At 37.7% G+C, this 23,307-nt stretch overlaps 1 protein-coding gene across 6 annotated transcripts in view; it reads right to left on the bottom strand.

The window, feature by feature from the left end:
- The window catches only part of PCDH15 (protocadherin related 15), an 805,351-nt gene that overhangs the window by 588,264 nt on the left and 193,780 nt on the right, over positions 1-23,307 (bottom strand). For 5 of the 6 annotated variants that reach the window (XM_030486584.1, XM_030486585.2, XM_032919940.1 and 2 more), the window contains one exon: positions 21,602-21,679. The gene's annotated coding sequence lies outside the window, so the exon portion shown is untranslated. Of the gene's footprint in view, positions 1-21,601; positions 21,680-22,841; positions 22,863-23,307 lie in introns of those variants that run through there. The other variant, XM_030486588.1, reaches the window with a different exon arrangement.

Here is a 23,307-nt window from a genome sequence, read left to right as displayed (position 1 = left end):
CAAACCAAACGTCATCAATAAACACAAGTGATGCACAATACAACTGCTCACCACCTGCTGACCGATACCCAGCCCAATGCTCACAGTGATCAATCCCTTCGGGTAACTCCCTCCGGTTTATATACTGGGCATGACGTGCTGTGGTATGGAATACCCCTTTGGCTAGTTTGGGTCAGGTGTCCTGTCTCTGCTCCCTCCTGTCTTCCTGTGCCCGATCTCACTGGCTGAGCATGAGAGACTTAAAAGTGCTTGATCAGGATAGCAACAACTAAAACATCGGTGTGTTACCAGCATTATTCTCAGATTAAACACAGCACTGTACCAGCTACTAGAAAAAAATTAACTCTATCCCAGCTGAAACCAGGATAATACCATACTCTACTAAACTGCTTGTAGTCACAAATCACTTAATTTTGCTAGCATTGTAATAATATTCTTTTATTATTCACAACTTACCAAATTGCTTTGTTGCAAACTTTTATTCATAAATGGTTTAAATCCAATATCCAAGGATCAAATAGCCCTACACACAAAACACCTACTAAATTAAAGTGAAATCAGATTAAATATAAAGACCTTTTATAGCTGTAAGGTGTATATTGGGTTTGGACAATAGAAATGAAGGCAGAGCAACCATGGTTTATAATTTCATTGCTCACATATTGAAAGTACATTATATTGGCTCCATCAGAAAATATTATTCTGAATGCATCTATGATGAAATTAAAAATAGATTTTTACTCATCAGACAAACATGTTCCTGGAACAGTTTCTCAAAAACAACAGTTGGATGAAAATACTAACCAACACTCAGATGGAGCTTGCTTTTCTGCAAGGAAGTGCACGGTGTGATTGATTATAGTGAATGTGGATGAAAATTCATGGTGTTGGAGATTCCTAAGGTTCTCACAGTCTTTTTAAAAGAAAAAACAAAACAAAACCAAACCAAAAACTAAAACTAAAACAAAAAAAAAAAAAAAAAAACCAACACCACAACCAAAAAAATCATAATCTGTAATAACTATTCAAGTACTTCTAAATACCGCACATATTTGCTAGAGACCTGGCATTGAAATGGAGATATCCACAGCATAATGAAAACTCCATTTCAGTGGTAAATCAATACATATATATATATATATATATATGTATCAGGAAAGATAAATTCTGTGCAAGAGGAAGAACAGTAAAATAGCTGGGGAAAAAAAAGTATTGTAAATCTGCGTTAATTTCATTAAAAAGCAAAATATATAATTTTGTATAGCCTTAAAAACTGCCTGTTATTCACAAAGAGCTGAAGAATGCACACATTTCATATGTACACTACAGACGACTCTCAGGTGGCTACACGATTGTGCTACTTCACTGCTGCTTCCTTGGTTATTGCATTAGTCCTTCAAGTTTCAAAGTCCTTGCCTCATAAACCAGCAATATGCTTCCAATATATTATATCCAGTGTAATCAGCTTATAGACCTTTATGATTCATGCTTATTTAAAAACAGTTTTCCTACTTGTTTCTATTGACAAGACATAAATTTTGCCACAGTGCCTTTTACCACAGGCTTGCTCAGCACTTGGTCTCAATGAGGATCTCTAGATACTACCCCAATAGATGAAATTACTAAAAATGAACTTTTGACCCTGACGATTCTCCAATTCATTTACATCTAAAAGTTACATGTACTGCCTTCCTATGCACGTGATACTAAAACTGTAGATGCTTGTAGACAAAACAGACCTCAGAAAATACTTGAAAACTCTACTAATTTTACTCTTAACACAGAAAAAAACCACAAATTTCTCTCAACAGAGTATTTTCTAAATAGTGCTTCAGGTTTTTCCCTCTAACTGACATCATGTTGGACCGTGTCCTCTTATCTTTCTTTCCACATATAACCACCTACCTACATACATGTGCAGACATTCTAACTACAAAGAAGCATGTCCTGACATGATAGTGAAAAAATACAGCAAAAAAATACAGTTTTTTTTCTCCTGTTCCACTTTTGCTTCTATTTTAAAAAATAAAACAATATTTGATACATTTTCTTGATATTTCATGGCTCAGTTGAATGAGCTGGTTTTGGTTTACAGAGCTATTAACTGATATAGAAATGGATAGACCAAAACTATTTAAAAAAATTCAGGTCCAATTAAGTTTTTAGTTTTAAAAGCCTTTCACCTACTTTTTATTTTATTAAGTAATCAAATACTTCCCCCCCAGATTTGCCAAAGGGAATTTGAGAACATTTGGCATTAGTATCTACAAAATTACTGATTTTGTAGAATTTAAATATATAGGCTAATTTCAGAATTAGCCTATATATTTAAAACAGATTGGACTATTCTCAAAAGATTGAAACATTTAATTTTTGAATAAACCATAGCTTGTGGGTTGAACCAAAATGAAACTTTTTAATATCTCATTTTGTTGAAGTATCTTCTGTATTTAACTGAAGCTGCAAAGTTTTCATCATTCTCACTGTCAGTAAATAAAAACTTTGATCATGTGCCCATCTTTAGACAGTCAAAGAAAAACTTAAAAAACCCCTATGCTTTCACTGAAAAAAAGATTTGACACAACATCTCTTACTCTTTTCTGTGTATGTGCTCTTGCTAATGCATAGAAGGCATCATACGACCACACACATCTCCATGTAGGCACAAACTGAATAGGGAGGTCTAGCTAACCTTTTATCCGCTCTCCCAGAGAAAGGCAATATGAGCCTGGCATGCTAATGTAAGATGAGTGCAGGGACAACCTTGTTGGCTACTTTGTCCAGACTTCTCTTTCACTGGAAACATTCCTCTGTAGGAACACCACAGATTTGACACTCTAAAAAGAGGAAAGGCCTGTTCAGCCATTCTGTAGTATTCCACTGCCTTCAGTAGTTACAATGTTCTCATTCACACGTGCATGGCCTGACACACACAGGGGAGGGGTGACCTCATGCAGGAATGCGCACAGCAGAGAGACTTCTCGAGAAATTATGTGCAGAGAAAGTGAAGTTAGACAGGAGAGGTGAAAAAATGCTAGAAACCATTTCACTGAAGAGAAGAATGTGATTGCAATATGTTTTTTGTGAACACTCACAGAGGTTGGTATTTGTTACATGAAGGTGAATCAGGTATCAAGAAGGCAGGTATCACTGCTCAGCACAAAAATATACAGTTGCTCTTTTCTGAAATCACTGTCTGTTCTGTGATGACATTTGTCTTAAAAGTTCTTTAAACAAAAGAAAAAAGTTACTGTGATGGAAGAGCAGAACTGAACAGGTGAAGAATGCCATTTCCCCTTGTTATGTTATTATCAAACAAATGTGTCTTTATCAACAGAGAACCAAGAAAACAAAACAAAGAATTAATTACTATGATAATTAACAGTTAGTCCATAGCACACGAGTCCTCTATTTCCTTATACACCTTTTTTCAAATACTTCACTAAAGCATTTTCTGTTACAGTGCATAGTAATAAAATTGATTTGTCATCCTGCAAGCTAAGAGCACCTTGAGGACTGAGAGCCACCTATCTCCAGAGAGCCATTAAATGAGGAGGGGAAGTGCCAATCAGAAGAATTTCCAATGACAGAACAATTTCCACAGTGGCTTCAATGATAAGGAAAGACATGTCCAGCAGTCCCTAACAACCACTAAGAGCCTATTAGTGTTTAAACAAACAATAACACCTTTAGACTTAGAAATAATCTATAAGAATTTTGAATACTGCTATTAGTAACACTGTTGAGCTTCAATTTCATTTCCTTCAAAAATAAAGAGCCCAATATTTAAGACTGACTGAAGCTAGTGAATCATCTGCTTCATAATGGGATTCACATGTATTCACCTAACCTTGTAAAATCTGGAACTACAGCAGATTTCCTGGAGGAAATCAGAGTTATAAAAGAAGTCTTGAGTTATTGTTTATTCCTCCAATACTGATTTAAAAAAAAAAAAAAAAAAAAATCAATCCCCAAAGAGTTAAACCAAAAGCTGTGACAGAAAGAAACCACAAATTTTAAGGCTCAATTTTTCTTTGGTTTCATTTCATTTTAATTACAGAATACTGTTATGCAATTTCCATGGGAGTTCCTCCTTCTCTTTTGAACACTGCAGCATGCACCTGTTTGCAATTCTGCTGCCATATTAAGCAAAAATTTCAACACAACAACTTGTATCCTTGGCAGGACTGGTCGTCCGCAGACTCATCTACTATCTTTAAGTATCTTTCTCTAAAATGCTCCCAAATTGCCTAAGTTCAGGAACGTACAGTAGAGGAATAATGATTTGCAATTCATCTTAAATTGTTAAGCACAATGAAACCTCTGTGTGCCAGTCAGCAGACAGTTTAACAAGCTGGAAAGAACTAACCACGGAGGTGGCCTAAATGACACAGCTGATAACACACTGGAGCAGGGAATACATATCAGATACAGAACAAGGAAAAAGGAAAAAGGAATCTTGTGCAAATCAACAGAAAAGGGCAAGCAGTAGGGAAAAAAAAAAAATGTGGAAAAAATCCAGCTGGTTAAACTGGGAAGCAAAAAGAAAATGGTGACACATGAAGAGAGAAAACAAGGGATTATTTTGTAAACCTTGCATCTATCTTTATAGGAGGGCTTGTACTTATTTTGTTTACCAGAGAAAAAGGATTCAAATACTTCCCAAGACAAGAAAATATTCTTTTCAGTTCACTGAAATATGTCACATCAGATAGATATGGAAGAAGCGTTACTAAACTATTGTTTTAATGCACCACATCAATTGCCTCTGCTATTCTGCTCAGAAGCATGCAACTAAGCACAGGGTGAAATTTCACACTTGATAGAAACTACCGTGATATTATCATTGAACTGGAACAGTCAGACAATCCAGAGATAGAGACATTTGGAGATAGAGTCACTTATCCTTTCTGCCACTGCTAAAAGCCAGAGCAAACCAGCGCGCTGACTTGGCCTTTGAGGACACTAAACACTGCAGCTTTCCAGCTGCACCAGGGTATTCATACACCCAGCCAGCATCCACTGGATATCTCACAAGTTAAGACCTCCACAAACCCTACCAGCCTCAGCTCATACTGCATTTGCCTTATCTGGGAAAAATTTAATTTTTCACTGCATGGCTCTGAACATAGGTCCTACATTTCCTCCTCCAGCAGCTCTTATTTACAGACTTACACAGGAGCACAGCACACATACCTCTGGTGTGCTAATGTTCCCTTCCCTTTTGCAGACTTTTGGCAAAGGGCTTCAGCACATTGCTTTGGGAAGGAGGAAACCATGCCATTTCCAGCCATTCCTCACCCCGGGCTTGAAAGTGTCTGGCAAGTTTGCATCTATCAAATGCTTTAGGGATACAGGCCACTGGGACACATGGGGAAGGGGTTCCTCTGCAGCAATGCAAGCTTTGCAAGGACTTGTAACAAGAAGTCATTCCGAGGAATACACACAGATGGGACAATTTATATTCCAGAGGTGTGAGGGACACCTAGTGCAAAGGATTCAGAGGCGCTTTATGTGCTTAAGTCTGACATCTAGACTCTGCTGATTAGGAAATGGCAAGTTTTGTGGCATGGGGAGATGGCAGAGAACAGAGATACATTCAGTTACCAGAATTCATTTAACCATGAAGAGATACAATTTCATATTTATCTTTTATTCACGCTACTTGAATAGTAAGCAGAATAAATAAACACTGTATAACTTCTAATTTCTTATTCTGGGGTGACATATGATCATCCATTATCCCTTAGGGAAAAAGTGAGCCAACTAGACTTCATACCAGAACACGACCTCTATTTCCAAACACCCACAGAAGTCACTTGCACACAGAATAAGGAAACAGCATTTGAAATACCAAAGACTTTGACCACAAAACTCATAGCTAAAATCAACTTCCACATCAGAGTGAAAAATATTATGTTGGAACAACTATTAAATATTTCAGTATGAGCATTATATAGCATTGCTGCAGTTGAGAAGCTGCTCTTCTTTCCCTACTTCAGGATAATTATTTTGAAGAAGCAAATACCCTGCTGGCAAGGCACACTTGTTACTGAAACTCCAGACCATGATCTGAATAGCAGTCTCTCCAGAAAAGGAGCATTTCTTTACTCCGTATTACACATAGCAACAAGAAAAGTGGCTCCTAGACAATATTATATAAGGATCAGAGAGCCTCAGCTTCAGAAATCAAGTCACTTATCTGGACTTTCTTGTACAAGAATGCAATCTTGTTAGTATACAATCTGCCCCCACGTTTTCAGGAATAATCAGGACACTTCTGAATCACAGCATGATGCAGGCTGAAAGGGACCCCCGGAAATCTCTGGTCCAATTCCTCACAGTCCTGAAGCAGGACTAACATCAGCAGTAAATTGGGCTGTTCGGGATGTCCAGATGAGTTTTAAATCACAAGCTGGCAATCTCACCATTCCTCTGAGCAACCTGGTTTCAGTGCCTCACTGCCTCCATTGCAAGCTTTCTGTCCAATATTGAATCAGAATTTCCCTTGTTGCAATTTGGAATTTCCATAGCTCCCTTGAACAAAACTAAGGATTTAGATACTTACTCCTTAATTTCAGCCAGTAAGGAAAACCAATCGGTTTTCCATCTATATTGCTGGCTACCATCAATCTCTAAGACAATTTCAAACTTAAGCACCCTTCTAGCAGCCTAAATACAAAGAATCCACTACAACCAAACTGAATACATTACTGGTTATGACTTGAGGCATATGCAGTTACTATGAGTTTAAATTCTGTATGACTAGGTACGTATTTGTAGTACATGCTTAACAATGACTATTCAAATTAAGAAATAATGGAAAAAGAAAAGCCCAAATGTGAAAGTAAAAAGAAACTAGTGTTCCTAGGAGAAAAATAGAAAAGCTTGTGAACTCTCATCATTTACAATTAAACACACAATAAAGGAGGGCAATTAAAAGTTACAAAACTATATTTGCATAAAAGCTTATACATCTTATTTGCAAACAATGATGAGCAAAAATGTTTGCCAAGGAGCCTGTAGAGCTAACAGACCTAATCAAACCATACAAAAGAAGTTCACAGAAAGATGTTTTTGCATGTACATCTGACACGGAAAAGTTTGGGAAAGCAAGAATACTTCTTTACAGGGGGCTTCTCAGAGGATGTATTATAGCTGCTGGCAGAAGGGGCTATCGGATAAACAAACAAACAAAAAAACCCAAACCTTAGCTGATTACAAATTACCAGAATCAGACAATACACAATGTTTCTCAAAGACCTCACTGGTGAAACAGTTAATCACCATTTGTAATCCCTTAAAAATGATTCTGTGTTGAAGAACTGAAAGGTGGCAAATATGATATTGATTCACTTTTAAATGGTTTAGAGACCAAGAGAGCTATAGATCATTACGTCTGCTGCCTGCACAGGTAAATTGGTAGGAATAATAGTGACCAATAGAATTGGTATACAAAGAGACAGAGATTCAGGGAAGAATGGCAGATGCTGATCAAAAGAATAAAGCGGCTCCCAGAGAAAGGACGGTGGCATGGACCAGCACTCATCACGCTGGGAAAGAGACAACTGAGAGGAAATACAAAAGATGTCTATAAACAAGTAAGTTAACACAAAAAAGACTAGGGCACAACTGTTCCTTGCCTCCTCCAATTGACAGTGACTATTACACAATAAAAACATTTTCTTTTGTTTGGCAGATGTATTCAGAACACAAGTGTTTTTGTGCTGTTCCAGGTTTTTCTGTTATACATATATATATGAATAATTCCAAGTGGCATCAAATGAACTTACATGTTCAAAAGAAACAAAAATTGGTAGTTCCTCACTCATCATGCCATTAAGCTGGAGAATTTTCTGAAGTAGGATATTGCAAATACCCTAAGTTTATTCAGGCTCAAAAAGCAACTGGACAAATTTATGGGAAGAAAGTCTCCTAATAAACCAGGCAGCACCTCTGGCTCAAAATCTCCCCAGGTCAAAAACTGCTGCAAACTTGAATATTCTGGAGAAGGGTGACACTTTGTGTGCCTGGTACTGCTCCTCTTTCAAGGCAACTGGTACTGGCTGCTGCCGCAGAGTGAATTCTGGTGTTACCTGAACACTTGTTTTGACCTTGTAGTTTCTGTGTTCCAGGTTGCTGATGGTATGTATTTCCTGATAACTGCAATTAAAACCAAGATGATGCCACTGAAGTTCGGGATAAGTTTTTTTGGGGTTTTTTTTTGTTTTGTTTTTTTAATAAAGGCTTCTGTCCTGGGTTCAGCTATAGCAGTCATTTTTCTCCTTAGTAGCTGGTGCAGTGCTGTGGTTTTCACTTTAGTCTGAGAACAATGCTGATAACACACCAATGTTTTTAGTTGATGCTAAGAAATGCTTACTCCGATCAAGGACTTTTCAGTCTTATGCTCTGCCAGTGAAGAGGGGCATGGGCAGCTGGGAGGAAGCAGAGACAGGACACCTGACCCAAACTGGCCAAAGGGGTATTCCATACCACAGCACATCATGCCCAGTATATAAACCGGGGGGAGTTACCCAGACAGCCCAGATCATTGCTCGGGTCAGGCTGGGTCTTGGTTGGTGGGTGGTGAGCAATTGTATTCTCTCCCCTCGTTATTTCCCTTACCATTATTCTTATTGGTGGTAGCAATAGCGGTTTTGAGTTATACCTTAGTTACTGGACTGTTCTTACCTCAACCTGTGGGATTTATATTCTTTCGATTCTCCTCCCCATCCCTCTGGGAACGGGGGAGGAAGAAGGCAGGGAGTGAGTGAGCGGCTGCATGGTTCTGAGTTACCGGCTGGGCTTAAACCATAACAGCTTCTCTACACATTATAAAGGTATTAAATCAGTTGATTTCAAAGTTTTAGATGAATAATAAGCTGATGTAAAGTATCAAAAAGCCAGGCATACAAAAGCCATGGGGTTTAAGTTTGACTTGAATCAATGGGATTTTTTTATCTGAATGAAAAGCTAAGTTAGAGATTTCTGAGAGTTTCCTGAACTCAAGATTCGTCAACGAGCAGTAAGAGAAATTAAACCATATGACAAGATCTTTAAATGGTATTAAAAAAGCCAATATTCAGATGCGCAAGTAATGTATGTCTACCTAAGTATAACTATAATTGCGAGTTCAAAATTCAGGCTGGATATCACACAAAACAGTTATGTCCTGTGTTTGTGTTTATGGTGGGGGTTTTTTTGCTAATAATAATCCTTCATTTTGATTGTTTTGGAAACAGCTAAAACTAAAATGTTCTTGAAGTAAATTAGGGTCTCGCTTATGGAAATCCATGGAATTAATAACAGTTCAGAAAAAAAAACAAAACCAAAAACAGAAGGAGAGAGGATGAGAGTTAGATTCCTAATTTAGTCTTGAGCTGGTTCTTTGAATGCGTCTTTTGTAAATTATAATACATATTTCTTACTTATCTTTTGAAAAAGGCATTTGAACACAGTGAGGGGTGGAAGGGTACAGGACATGGAGCATAACTGTGACCAAGTCCAACAGAATAAAAAGAGCTTTTCACACAAACAAAAGATCATGAGAAAAAAGTGTTATCAGAAGAAAGAAAAAGATAGAAGAATTGCAAAAGTGAAAGACTAAGCATATGCCTCCTCTTTGAAAAAGGAGAGTTAACAGTTCATAAGAATAATGGCCAAGAACCCAGGACTTTACTGCTGCTACAGGTTATAATAGTTACACAAGGCTACAGAAAACCACTGCAGGAGTTATAGATAAAGAAATGCCAGAGCAAACAGAAAACAGGCACCAGGCAACAGCTGAGATATCTGCAGCGCTTCCAGAGATTAAAACTGTGCTTGTTCAGTAGGACCGTAGGAGAATAAGTTCACACGAAGAGTGGTTCACCCTGGCTTTTTCTCGGACGGTTGAAAGAGAAGATAAAAAACCAGGAAATGGCTGGCTGATAACAAAGCAGCTATAAGAATATACTGCTCTCAACCTAATGTTAGACTGGTTTTTTTCAGGATTCAACTTAGTTTACACATTTATGGAATACCATAACATCATGCCAAAACATCATATCACCCTTATTTCTAAATATCATCATTCCCCAATGCTAACAGAAAAGAGGATTCCAGATAAATATGCATTATAGATCAATGTTATAGAAAAGCATGGAATTAGCAACTTCTCGGATGGGTTCACATTTCAATTCACCATTCTGCTCTTATAAATGGATATGCATAAGCACGTTTCTTGAAACCTAGTGCGACAAGCAGGATGACCTAGAAATCAACAGGTTCTAAATCTCTGCAAGACTGAACTACAATGTTAATGTAAACAGAGAGTAGAGAATAGAAAAGAAAGGTAGCTGGGTACTCCTGGCTTTGGTTGTGTGTACTTTTCACCGGGCATAAACCCGGCTGAATGGCCAAGCCCAAAGAGGGGTGGTAAATGGAGCTAACTCCAGTTGGCAGCCAGTCACGAGTCATGTTCCCCAGGGCTCAGTACTGGGGACAGTTCTGTTCAATATATCAGTGACCTGGATGAAGAGACCAAGCACATCCTCAGTAACTTTGCAGACACCACCAAGTTGGGCTGAAGTGTTGATCTGCTGGAGGGTAGGAAGGGTCTACAGAGGGATCTGGACAGGCTGGAATGATGGGCCAAGGCCAACTGTATGAGGTTCAACAAGGATGTCAGGTCCTGCACTTGGGTCACAACCACCCCAAGCAACATTACTTGGGGCAGAGTGGCTGGAATGCTGGCTGGCAGAAAAGGACCTGGGGGTGTTGGTTGACAGCCAGTTGAATATAAGCCAGCAATATGCCAGGTGGCCAAGAACGCCAATGACAACCTGGCTTGTATCAAAATAGTGTGGCCAGCAGGACCAGGGAAGTGATTGTTCCCCTGTACTTGGCACTGGTGAGGCTACACTGTGAATACTGTGTTCAAGTTTGGGCCCCTTTCTACAAGACAGACACTGAGGTGATGGAGCAGGTCCAAAGAACGGCAACTAAGCTGGTGAAGGGTCTAGAGTACAAGTCTTACGAGGAACGGCTGAGGAAACTGGGGTTGTTTAGTCTGGAGAAAGCTCAGGGGAGACCTTATGAGACCTTATCACTCTCTACAACTACCTGAAAGGAGGATGTAGCGAGGTGGGTGTCAGTCTCTTCTTCCAAGTAACAAGCTGTAGGACAAGAGGGAACAGCCTCAAGTAGTGCCAGGGGAGGTTTAGATTAGATATTAGGAAAAATTTCTTCACCAAAAGGGTCATCAAGCATTGGAATGGGCTTCCTATGGAAGTGCTGGAGCAACCATCCCTGGAGGTATTTAAAAGACTTATAGATGTGGTGCTTAGGGACATGGTTAGTGGTGGATTCGGCAATGCTAGGTTAACAGTTGGACTTGATGTTCTTAAAGGTCTTTTCCAACCTAAATGATTCTATGATATCCAAAGTAGTACACAACCTTTCAATCAAGAACAAAACAATTGGAACTGGCATGCAGGATCACATATTGAAATTATTGATACTTCCTCTAAGATGGGAAGTTTAAGAGCTGCCTGATCTAAGAGATCAAGAAATTCCTCAAGCAAATGATCATAAAAAAGAGTAAGGAAAGAAAGAAACTTGGCGTAAGGCATCAACAAAACCTGGGAATAGTACCAGATCCATTAGGACAGTTTGACTAGATAAGCTTAGGTAATACAGCCTTAGAGTAAGTATTTGATGTCCCTTCTACTGTAAGTGCATAGAGCTGGAATTCCGTGCCAGAGCACACACATTAACTCATTGAATCAGTACCTGAGGAAACCCGTCACAGCTTTACAAAGAAGTACAGTATATACAACTTCCAGTAGGGTGAGGAAAAAAATACCTGCAAAGGCTTCTCATGCACTAGGACCCAAGACTAGCTGACCCAGGACCAGGAAGGCTTTAAGATCTTGTAGCCAGAACATGGTTATTTGCATAATGGTCTGTCCCTGTACATCTGCATATCAGATCAGCTTTAGGACTGGGAAGCTGCCCACCCGTTAGATGAAGGCCAGAGTCATGATTCATCTTCTCCCTCACCCCTCCCCCCATCCCCTGGGTTTTTTTTTTTTCATTTGTTTTAGTTACAGTTTAACCACTGTTATAAACTAATTCATTAGGAGCCTTACTTAAGGAATTCCCTCAACATGAAGCCCCTCAAAATAGGGCTATGCTCCATGGACAAATGTATCAGAACAAGACTAATTCCCTCTAAAAGTACCGGTTTGTTGGAACCTCCTATTCCAAATCAGTGCGACTTCGGTAATTTCTGTAGGAGCCAAATGGATGAGAATTAGTCTCTATTTGGAAGCAGTCCTGTTTGCTGATTCTTCCTGGTAATGGAAGAGAAAGGCACTCTAACTGTATGAATCCAGGCATCACTATGAGATGACTATTGACAGCTGAGAAATGGCATGGTGTGACTCATCCATCATTCACACACTCTGCACATTTGAGTTTTGGCATGGTGAGCTGGTTCACCTCAAGCCTTAGGGACCAGAGAGTTTCTAGATCAGATTTAGGGAATGATGCAGTCTGTGTCTGAGTGTTTACAAAGAAATAGTGAGGATAAGATGGACACAGACTCAGCCCCAAATCTGACATACAATATATCAACACAAGATGCATCACATTCTAGATAGTGATTGATTTTTAATTTTTTTTTTTTTTTTGGGGGGGGGGGGGTGGGGTGTGCGGGAGGGAACTGAAATAATTTCCAAATCAGTTTCCTATAAATGACAACATATTTTCAAGTATAGGCATATATAAAAGTCTCATCTTCAGTACTATTCATCATCGCGCTGCTTTGATTTCTTAGGTTGCCTGCATTGCCTCTAACTGGCTAAGTAGGGAAACACAAGCAGAAATCTAGTTTCTCTACCTAATCAAGACTTCCTAATATAAGGCAAACAAATCTAGCAATTATTTAATGCTTGTTTAGACAAAGATGCTTTCAGAGATCACTTATTCTGCTTTCTCTTTGCAGTGATTAAGGATTTATTTGTGTGACTTCTCTTTGCACATAGTTGTCAGTTACATGAATAAACAGTGAGCTCACAAGCTTGACCTCTTGAGAAAGCTGCTTTGGATTTTAATAACTACATAACAGCTTTTTGTGATGACAGAAGTCTTGATGTGAGTCTCCAATCCATCTTTATGCCATGTGAATGACAGTCATGTCTAAAAGTTAGTTATCTCACATGAAATTATCACAGACTGTGAGGATTAACATTCTCAGGATTAACATTCATCTCTAATTTTTAAAGTGGTTTGTACTACCAAATTTTGTAGAACCAAGAACTTGATTAAGAAGAGAGATCCCTTCGGCTGAGACTGGAGGTGTTAAATACTGACTTACCGATTCTAATTGAAATTTAGGTACCATGCACTTTACTGGATTCATTGAAAGGAAGGTAGTTAAAGCTTATTATATCAGCTCCAGGTAGTAGTGAACAGACAGAAGTTACAACAGGATATATTTGACCCATAGCCTTAAATTGCTACCATTCTAATAATAAAGCAAGAAAAGACTTCAAAAGTATTTCTAGCTCTCATGTATTTTCTGTCTCTGAGCAGCTGTGCATAATGTAATATTGGAAAAACTAAAAAATACAAAGGCAGCTGTTAAATCAGTCACCCCCATGCAATTACTACTAAAAAGAAAAAGAAAAAAAAAAAAAAGAGAAAAAGTGCCTTTCTAGCTGTGGGCTTATTGGCTTCACTGATTAAAATCCTGAAAGTTCTCAACAGATTAACATTTTCATACTAGCTTCTAAGCTTCTTTTAAATTAGTGCTATTACATAAATAATGTCCTAAAAAGTCATACTTTTCACATGCCGCTAGTATAATGCCCTAGCTTGTGAGTGGACTTAAAATGTTCTTAAAATGGGAGAACCCAGCATGGGTGCTCAATTCCACTAAGCAAGTAATCCCTTTTTTCACACTTACCACTTGTTCAGAATAACATCTTCTAAGCGCTCTAACCTTGTGTAGCTACCAAAAATAACATTAGTGAGCAACAGTGAAGTGGAGGTTTCTATTTTAAAGAGCTACAGACATAAACCAGCTCTTCGAGACTACTCTGCTTGATTTTGGCAAAAGCCCTAACTGACAATTCCAATAAGTAGCATAAAAGAATAATGTTTATCAAGAAAATTAGTTCACTGGAAGAAATTATGTCACACTGTATTCTTCCCTGCCTCCACCTTCTTACGAAGACACCAAGAAATAGAATTAATGAATTTTTAAATGACCCTTTTCCCAGAGATCAAATTAACAGTGTGGTCACTGTTGCAAGAAATAAACTTCAGAGTCCTGTCAAAGCTACTGACAGTTCTATAAAGCACAGTGCTGCTGGGTGTTGAGAAAAGAGAAAGTATTCATCCTGTTAGAGATCATTAATCACAGAATCATAGAATTGTTTAGGTTGGAAAAGACCTTCAAGATCATCAAGTCCAATTGTTAACCAAGCACTGCCAAGTCCACCACTAAACACTATATCACGTCCTTGAGCACCACATCTACACATCTTTTAAATACCTCCATAGATGGTGACTTAAAGTGGGAGATCACACTAGCTGATTTCTGTAGAAAGATAAATTGACACCAATTTTATCTTTTGGGGGAGAGTGGGAAGGAGGGACAACACACAGACATGGACAACACCAACAGGACACTTTCACATTTTATCTGAGGAGAACTGTCCAGGTGAAGATTTCTTTTTCCTCTTTGTGTGTCCATAGTTCCTACACAATGACAAGACCAACAAGAAATTAAAGGCAGAAAGATGGGCTTGCTTTGTCTGCTTGGATTAGGATCAACAGACTGTAAGATTCCTGGTGGGAGGAGACCAATTCAAACTTGACCTAAGTAGATATAGACCTGTCCCCCTTGGGCAGCTCATTCAATACTTACACAATCAGTGTCCTAAAGTACACTTCATCAGGATACCTTACAGCATGGTGCTACACAAACTTCATAAGAAACAGTTTTTATCTTCACACTCAGAAAGCAGCCTAAACCTTGGTCTAATAGACCTGGGTGAATACTCTAGTCTCTGTGTTAACGGTCAAAAAACAGCAGGGAGAAAAGGAGGAATAGAAATCAGAAAATATTTGGGGCCAGGAACAAGTAAGTGATTTTTTGGACTATATCTGAAAAGCGCTGAAAATCATTCACACACAGTACTAACTCATGCAAAGATGATACATTCAAACTGTGTACCTTTCAGTTGTACCCTAGCCCAGCCTACAGTTTAAGCAGATTTTCCTGAGATTCCTTTATTGATCAAGGTTTTTGGACAAGAAAAAAAAGAAAGGGGAAGGGGAGTGTCAAAAAAGTAAGCTTAAGAGCATATGACCACACCAGTTTTCTTAACTTTAAAAATGCTTCCTTTTTCTATATTCCACTGAGTTTTACAGACTATAAACAGAACTAGACAAACCTATAATCAACTTAGATGGTTACAATAATTTTAAGTTATATTCCTGCGAGATGCACATAAGGTTTAGAATATGCAATCTGTCTCAGTTGCTGCTGTCCAGGCCTGAGTAAAAATCCTGTAGTTTCCAAATTTGACAAAAAGGAGGTGGGTCCTTGCATTTTAGCATTACAGCCATAGCTCTTTCAGCCATCTTCAATAAGGAGGCATCCACAGTAGCTACTAGCCATGCTTTACTGCTATGTATTTCTTCTAAGTAAGATGACATTCTGCGGCAGGTAGTGAAAACCCGACAAACACTTTCGGTGCTACACAGATTATCAGAGAAGTAAAAGACTTCCCAAGGCATACAAATGTTTAAGTCAAAGAAATTCATGAGTGTGTAAATCCAACACTGTTTGCTTCTCTTCAAGTAATATTTCATTTAACATTTTTTGTCCTACTTTTTTTGGGGGGCGGAGGGGACAATGACTGTCCCTTGATCTAGGATCAACATTTGTCATTTAAACAAACACTCCTAATTTACTGTTTTCTGATGTCAAAGTTTATATTCATAATGCAAACTACTTTTTCTATTACTCCATCTATTCTGCTATTCAGCTACTGCTTTTTTATTTACCTATTTGTTTTACACATAAAGCTTAGCCTAAGTAACCCCCACATAAAGGACTAAGTCAATTTTTACTTAGTTTTCTCCTACTGTTTAGGTGACTCAGATTCTGACCAGGGCTAATCAGGTGAGAATTATTTCAATGAAAAAATCTTGTTAGAAAATTCCTTTTGTTTCACCTAAAGAAGCTGCCAGCTTCCAAAAGTTTGCAACTTAGTGACTTCGTGGATCAGAGGCAGTTTCTAGGTATTTAACTTTTAATAAATTTTTCTTCCATAATCATATGCAATTTCCCTTTACATCCACATAAACACAAGCCAGCAAAGTCACAGCTCATTGTGTTGAATCATCTCATTTTGTTTGTTTTGAATCTGCGAGACCCAGTTTGCCTTGTAAGACACAAACGATGATCACTCCTATGCATCCTCTTGTGCTGCCCATAACTTATTAACTTCCATTTTATATGCACTGAATTGTCACTTAATCAGGCTGAAGAGCCTAAGACATATCCACTCTACATACAGAAGCCATTCTAGGATTTTGATTATCCTGACTTCCCTTTTCTGAACCTCTTATTATCCCAGGGAGTCTGAAGACAAACACTAACTTCACAGAGCAGAGAGGCACTCTGCTCCATTCTCCACCCTCTGTCCTCCCAAACAGCCACTGACATTGTTTACATTTTTGATAGACAATCAACACTGAACTGACATTTCTGTCAAACCATCCAAAATAATCACAAGCTCTTTCATTTCACTGTAATGTTGTTCTTATAAAGCTTTGTCTAGCTTGCTTAACCGCTATTAAAAATGCATGCCTCTACTGCTATTTCTGTCATATTTTTGCAGAAGAAGATACATGTTAGCACTTTTTTGGTTTTATTCCCGGAAGCAACTTAGTTTAGACTATCAACGATGGCATCCATTAATGTTGCAAATCGTATACAAACACTTTTGAATTATAAGGATCAGTCTGACAAAGTTTTATTACCACAGGAAAACGTTTTTGAGCATTTTTTTCCAATTCCACCCCCCCCAAAAAAATAAAACCAACAACAAAAAACACACCAAAAAAAAAAGCCTTTGATTATATTTTCAAATATTTCTTCCATATTTTTTTACTTTCTCAAAACACTCTCATCTGCATTTTGCGATTCAAAACAAGGTATAATCAATAATTGCAGTGGTTTGCTCATTTTTATTTCATTAACTACTATATCACACATTTCTGCATTAAGCTTTCCCAGCTGTTTCACTTTTTAGGATCACTGTTGTCTGAAGCAGCGCAGGTTAGTTGTGCAGCAACTACACATATTTACCTTTTTACCTAATTATAGTCAGTGTTATTGTAATCGTATATTCTATGTCCTCTCTCCCTTTCATAATCTCTTGTTCTCTGCCTTAGTATTATTAACTCCAGGTGTTCAAATCTCATGTGTCAGATCACAAAAAGATTATGACTTTCAAGGAAAAATCCTCAGATACTTAAAAATCTAGTGGGATTTTTTTATTTTCTTTCTCCTGCTAAGCCTTTTGGGATTACACATTTAAAGCTTTGTTATGTTTTTCTCTGCAGCCATGAGCCTTGCAGTCTTACTTATACTTTTTAATGAAAGCCAGGGTTCACATATAATTACACGAAACTAGCAGCCACTAAGGAAAAAAATGTATTTTAGGACTTTTTACAATACAATTTTAATGTTTTTTAAATCGTATTTGCAGTGTTTTTAGACTTTAAAAAGAACACACAAAAATCAGTATGCTCCAGGGTCTGTGGTCATCTGATACACTTTTATTCACAGTTCCAGTAACTACTCACTTTTCACTGGAAGAGATTCCAGGAAGAGACTCAAGGAAAGACAGTTTTGAACTCCTTCATAAAGCTGCATCTACAGTACATTACAGCAAAGTATAAAAGTCTGACAGTCTACATGCCTATTTAAGTATTTGAGAGTACATTGAGAAAAGTATAAACTATTCCTAGAGCTCTTCCAAAAGTAAGCAGTCCTTTCTTATTTATAGTGATTACTTTATAACATTTATTTTTAGAAGGCCTGAAATAATCTCGCTCTTCTAGTCACCAATGCTACCTACCAAGTACAAGGTCTTCCTGCACCAGTGTGGAACAAAACTCTAATGGATTTTAGTCACATTAAGAGACTTCTCTAGAGCTATGAGTAAAGTGTTTACATGGGGGTTTGAGGAGGAACTGTTGGCCAGTAGAATAGCGAAGAGACTATCTGAACACCAATTCTGCAGTCAGTCCTATCACTTGCTCTTTAAAGACACAGTGTCTAAACAGTGTGACATACCTGGTCTTGCTTTAGTCCTTACTCCTTTTTTTCATCTGTGATAGGCAGTCCCTGTTGGTTGGGGTTCCCTCCTTCTTCCACCCCAGATGAGCAGGTAAGCCTGTAGAGGATTCCCTCCAAAGCTGAAATCCCACAAAAACCTTCCTTGTGCTACCAACAGGCAGGCCTTGCTTGGCAATATAATTTCATATCAATTAGATGACCATAAAGAAATGATATTTTAACATCATCTTCATCCAGACTTGTCATTGTCAATCTTCATGCACATAGGTTAATGATTTTTGAGAGCATTCTAGCCCAAAATAAGATCAAGCTTGCAACTTAGAAAATTAGAGGACAGAAAAAAGGCCATTCAAAATTATACTTACTAATGACACACTGCGGTTTGAGAAACTCGGTAATATAAATTAAGCTTCAGAGGAAATATGCACCTCAACAAGAGCAGTCATCTTATATATACAGAATCAAATGAGTTATATGTTCATATTTAAAATATTTGTATGCAATTTGGTATCAGTTCCACTTTAGAAACAAATAATTCATTTACAAGCTAATTTGAGCAATACAGACTGCCAAATTGAGCCTGAAGCTTGAAAAATCAAAGTTCTGCAGGATGAAGCTAGTCCTCTAATTTCCTGCATGACTGGAGATACAAAAGTAAGACAAAGTGTCATTTTATTAATTCTCGGAAAACATGCTTTTAAAACTAAGGTGGCTTTTAATTCCTTAGCTTCTCCAACTTTTAGAAACAAATACTTGTTTAAAACATCTCAGTGATGAGGCTTAATGGGGTGAAGGCAATCTGTCTTAATAGTGCCTATTGTGGAATGGAACAGATTTTTTTCTCTCACTGTCTTTAGCTTTGAAATAGCTCCTATCTCTTTTTGCAACTTATTATTAGCAACAACAAGGACAAGAAATTATCAGTCCAGCTTATATGTCATTTTACTTACACTTAATACTATTTCTGTGGTCTAAGAAGTTTTGCTATTGTTTTGAATGAAACAACTGTTAGAAACTTAAAGGTACGAAACCATTTCTCCTCTAATTACGCATTTCATGCATTGCTAAAGTTCTTAACAAAATGTAGTCAGATTGTAGCTGACACTATAATTTGCGTGGAAAATCATATTATAGTGACTAAATTGAGAAATTACCAGGCTGAAAACTCCTGATTTAAATAGATACTGTTGTAATAATAATACCACCAGATACTGTACAACAGAAGGTACCAAAAAGGCTTCCTGAGGTTTCTGAAAAAACGATCAAGAAAACTTCCATTGCATTCTATATTTTCTCAATATAACACATTCCAATAAATATGTATCTTAGAAGGACTAATTATCTTGCACGGATATTTAAAACTATTTAAAGAAAACCTCTCTAGCTTCATGACCTATGCAGGCAGGCAAAAAAAATGTTTCTCAATGTAAAATCAGTATAGCCGTATGGCAACAGGTCTACAGAATTGTCTTGATATTTGACATAAAAGAAACATTTTGCAAGAATGATTGTCTTTACTCACTGTGGATAAAAAAAAATAACAAATTTAGAATACTGTATCACATTTCAGTGCTACAGTCATATCGAATTTTTTCATCTATTTATTTCTTACAGAGAAAAAAAATAAATCACTCAATTCAAGCCTGTACCTGACTGATTACAGTAAATCTGAAATCTGCCTCTGACTGTTACTTTCTTCTCCTTTCTCTGGGGTTCTTTTTCTTAACATTACTTGACCATTATAATATTCTTTTTATTATACCATCTGTCTGCACCAATGGTGCAGTTCTATCAAATTCAAAAGCCAGCTGAAAGCATCAACATAGACCTATACATGTCGAGGCAATTCTTCATCCCACATGGTTATACTCTGGAACAAAAATGGCTACTACTTGGGAATTTCCACGCTGCTTCCTATTGGAAGAGGAAAACTAAGTATCAAATAATTTTTTTGTACTTATTTCTCTTATGACTATTTCCTTGAACATAACAAATAAGAGTACAAGACCACAGTTTTGTTCATTATTTCCAAATATCTTCCCTGGGCAGCAACCCAACATAACAACATTTTACCATCACACTCCTAGCATCTTAATTTTGTGCTTGTTTGATTGTTTATGAATCTTTGCTGTCCTTCTCCTTAGACTTCTGTTATCTTTACATACAGCCACTAGCATACAACTACCTTACTTGTGTCTTATCTCTAGTAACACCATAATGCATAAGTAAAAGGCCAGATGCTGGCCAGCCGGACAAGGACCTGTGTTGACACAATGGTTGCCTTTGTTTCAATGTTTTTTACAATGAAATAGATTGTTGAACATTTTTTACATTCATTTTAAAGTTCAATGTCCATCAGTTACAACAGTGCTTCATCTGCCCTCCCTCTCCTATACATTTCGAACATCTCGTTGTTTATCACACTTTCAGCGATTGTTTTTAACAGCTCTTACTCCTTGCTTTTCTTTCCCTCTCAATATAGTATACTAGCTCACAACAGGCTGTGTTTACATTGTTAGTCCCCAACTTTAAAAAGAAATACAAGCTCATACCTTTACATTCATATTTGTGGCAACAGCAGATCAGTGTTTGATTTGCCATCTGCCTTGAGTACCTCTTATATCATAATTTCTCCAATTTATACTCATTACAGAACACCTGTCAAATCTGTTACCCAAATTATTCTGTCCATGTTGCACCCCCAAATATGTGAAACTATTACTTGTGCAATCAAAGCACAAGTCTTGTTTGAGAAACACCAGATAAAGAAGATTGATTTTAATCTTCGAAATGTCAAACTTCTGCCTATAATGCTCAGCTACATTTTTGTGAAACAGCAAAGTTCAAAAAGAGCTATAGACCTGGCAGATCTCCAACACATCATGATATATGTGACAGGTCTGTACCTTAGTGCCAGAAATGTCCTGCAACAGAATGAGGCAATCAATGAAGAATAATAAATCTATCCCAGATCATAGAACTATTTTTTGTACGTGCATAAGAGAAGAAACAACACATTTTTTTGTACCTCTGGAGAATCATATTTTAATAAAGTATCACACTAATATTATACAATCCTCATTACACAGTTTAAACTTTATCTGTTTGATACTTTTCTTTCTAAGCTCCTAACATGCATTTTTGTGTTATTAAGCTAGTGGAGGGAAAAAAAAAAATAATAAAAAATTGGAATTTAAAACACACTTTCTTGCTAAAAGAACAAGCTTTTCTTACCTTTCTTTCTGGTCCCTCTGTCAGCTAGAAGAATGACAGCTGTTCCAAATGAATCTGTTGAATTATGTCCCCATCATCCTAGAAGACATTGTTATTGATTAATAGTGCATCAAAAATTTACCTTGAGTGCACAGTGTGAATACATTTCATTTTCCTTTTTTGAAAATCTTCATATTTGAGATAAATTACAGCAAGTTTGGAAAAGTTAATTTGACATTCATAAATCAAAGCTTTCTAGAGAAAGAATTGGTCTGATTTATAACTAATGTCTTTTAATATACTCTACAACCTACATTTCAAATAACAGCCTTGACTTCACCAAGAGAGAATGTTCTCCAAAATATGTATTTTCTGAAGTCATTTGACCATAACACTAACAAAACAAGCACATCAATGTCAGCTCAAACACAGTGATTTAGAATACGCTTTTTTTTTTTTTTTTTTATGGTAACATGAGTGCATTTAACATTTTCAGCAAGTAGGGTCAATAAATCTAAAATGTTGTGTGAATAGATTGATAGTTACTTGTGCTTATGTATGATTTGAAAAACACATTCATGCATCACTGTCATAATTCTATTTCTTCCATTATTTTATACATTCATAAGCACATAAACAATATTTAATGTTGCAGTAACCAAGACAGTTTGAATTAAGCAAAGCACACACTCACAGAACAAGCAGATATGTGACTAAAGCTCATAAAATATTGAAACTGGGAACTTGGTGATATGAGGATTTCCACAGCTAAAGAACTTCTATTTATTCACACACAACCACAATAATTTAGCTTTTCTTAGACTGCAGTTTCAATGTAAAAACAGCAGTATGACAGAGTAGAAACATTATGGCACTCTTATACTCTCACCTCCTAAAATACAATGGCTGCATTTATAAAGAGGCTGAGTAGCACCTGTGTAAGAAACAAGAAGCACGGTTTGGTTTGCTTTTGAATAAACATTAAATGAACAAGTATATAAACAAGACATGTAAATAAAAGACACACCTGAAACATACCAGAAGTGTTACCATAAACTTAGATAACATAAGGCTCCTAGGTTTAATTTGATATTACATTCTTTGAGGGTGTTTCTTCATCAACTGTCCAAGGTTAAACAGATGCAGTGCTAGTGGGACATTCAAACAAATTTGCATCTTTATCAGCCCAAGCTTCACATCACATATCATGTTCCTAGTTACTCCTTTGAACTCATACACGCCTCATGTTACAAGGGCTCACCTGGGTCCCAGGCCAGCTGAAATGCCTGCTCCAGCAGCTCATCACACAGCAGCTTCCTCCTGCCTCAGTCTCAGAGGTCCTTAATCTCTCCTTTGGCAGAGGCAGGCCAAACCTCCTCCAGACGGCACCTTTCTCCTCTGACCCCAGCGCCCTCATATACACCATTCCTTTCACCCTCAGGCATCGCCCAAACCTGCTGCCCCTCAGGGCTGGGGCTGCCTCCAGGGCCCTCACACAGGCAGCATGTGCCAATCAGCCACCTCGCCGAGATGCTCACTGATAGGCTACTGGGAAGGATCTCAAGCCAATCCCACCCCCAGCCATTCCAGATTGTTTTGGAACCTGCTGGATCACTTCTCCAGCCTCAGTCACCTCCCTCTTCCTGCAGAAACTAACCCCCCAAGCATGCCACAGAGATGGCTGACCACACCTTTTAAAAGGTAAAATTATTAGTGGGCTGATCAGC

This window comes from Strigops habroptila, chromosome 5 (assembly GCF_004027225.2).
Source record: "Strigops habroptila isolate Jane chromosome 5, bStrHab1.2.pri, whole genome shotgun sequence".
Taxonomy (NCBI): domain Eukaryota; kingdom Metazoa; phylum Chordata; class Aves; order Psittaciformes; family Psittacidae; genus Strigops; species Strigops habroptila.
Note: the sequence above shows the minus strand (reverse complement) of the source record. Positions and strands in the feature narration are given on the sequence as shown.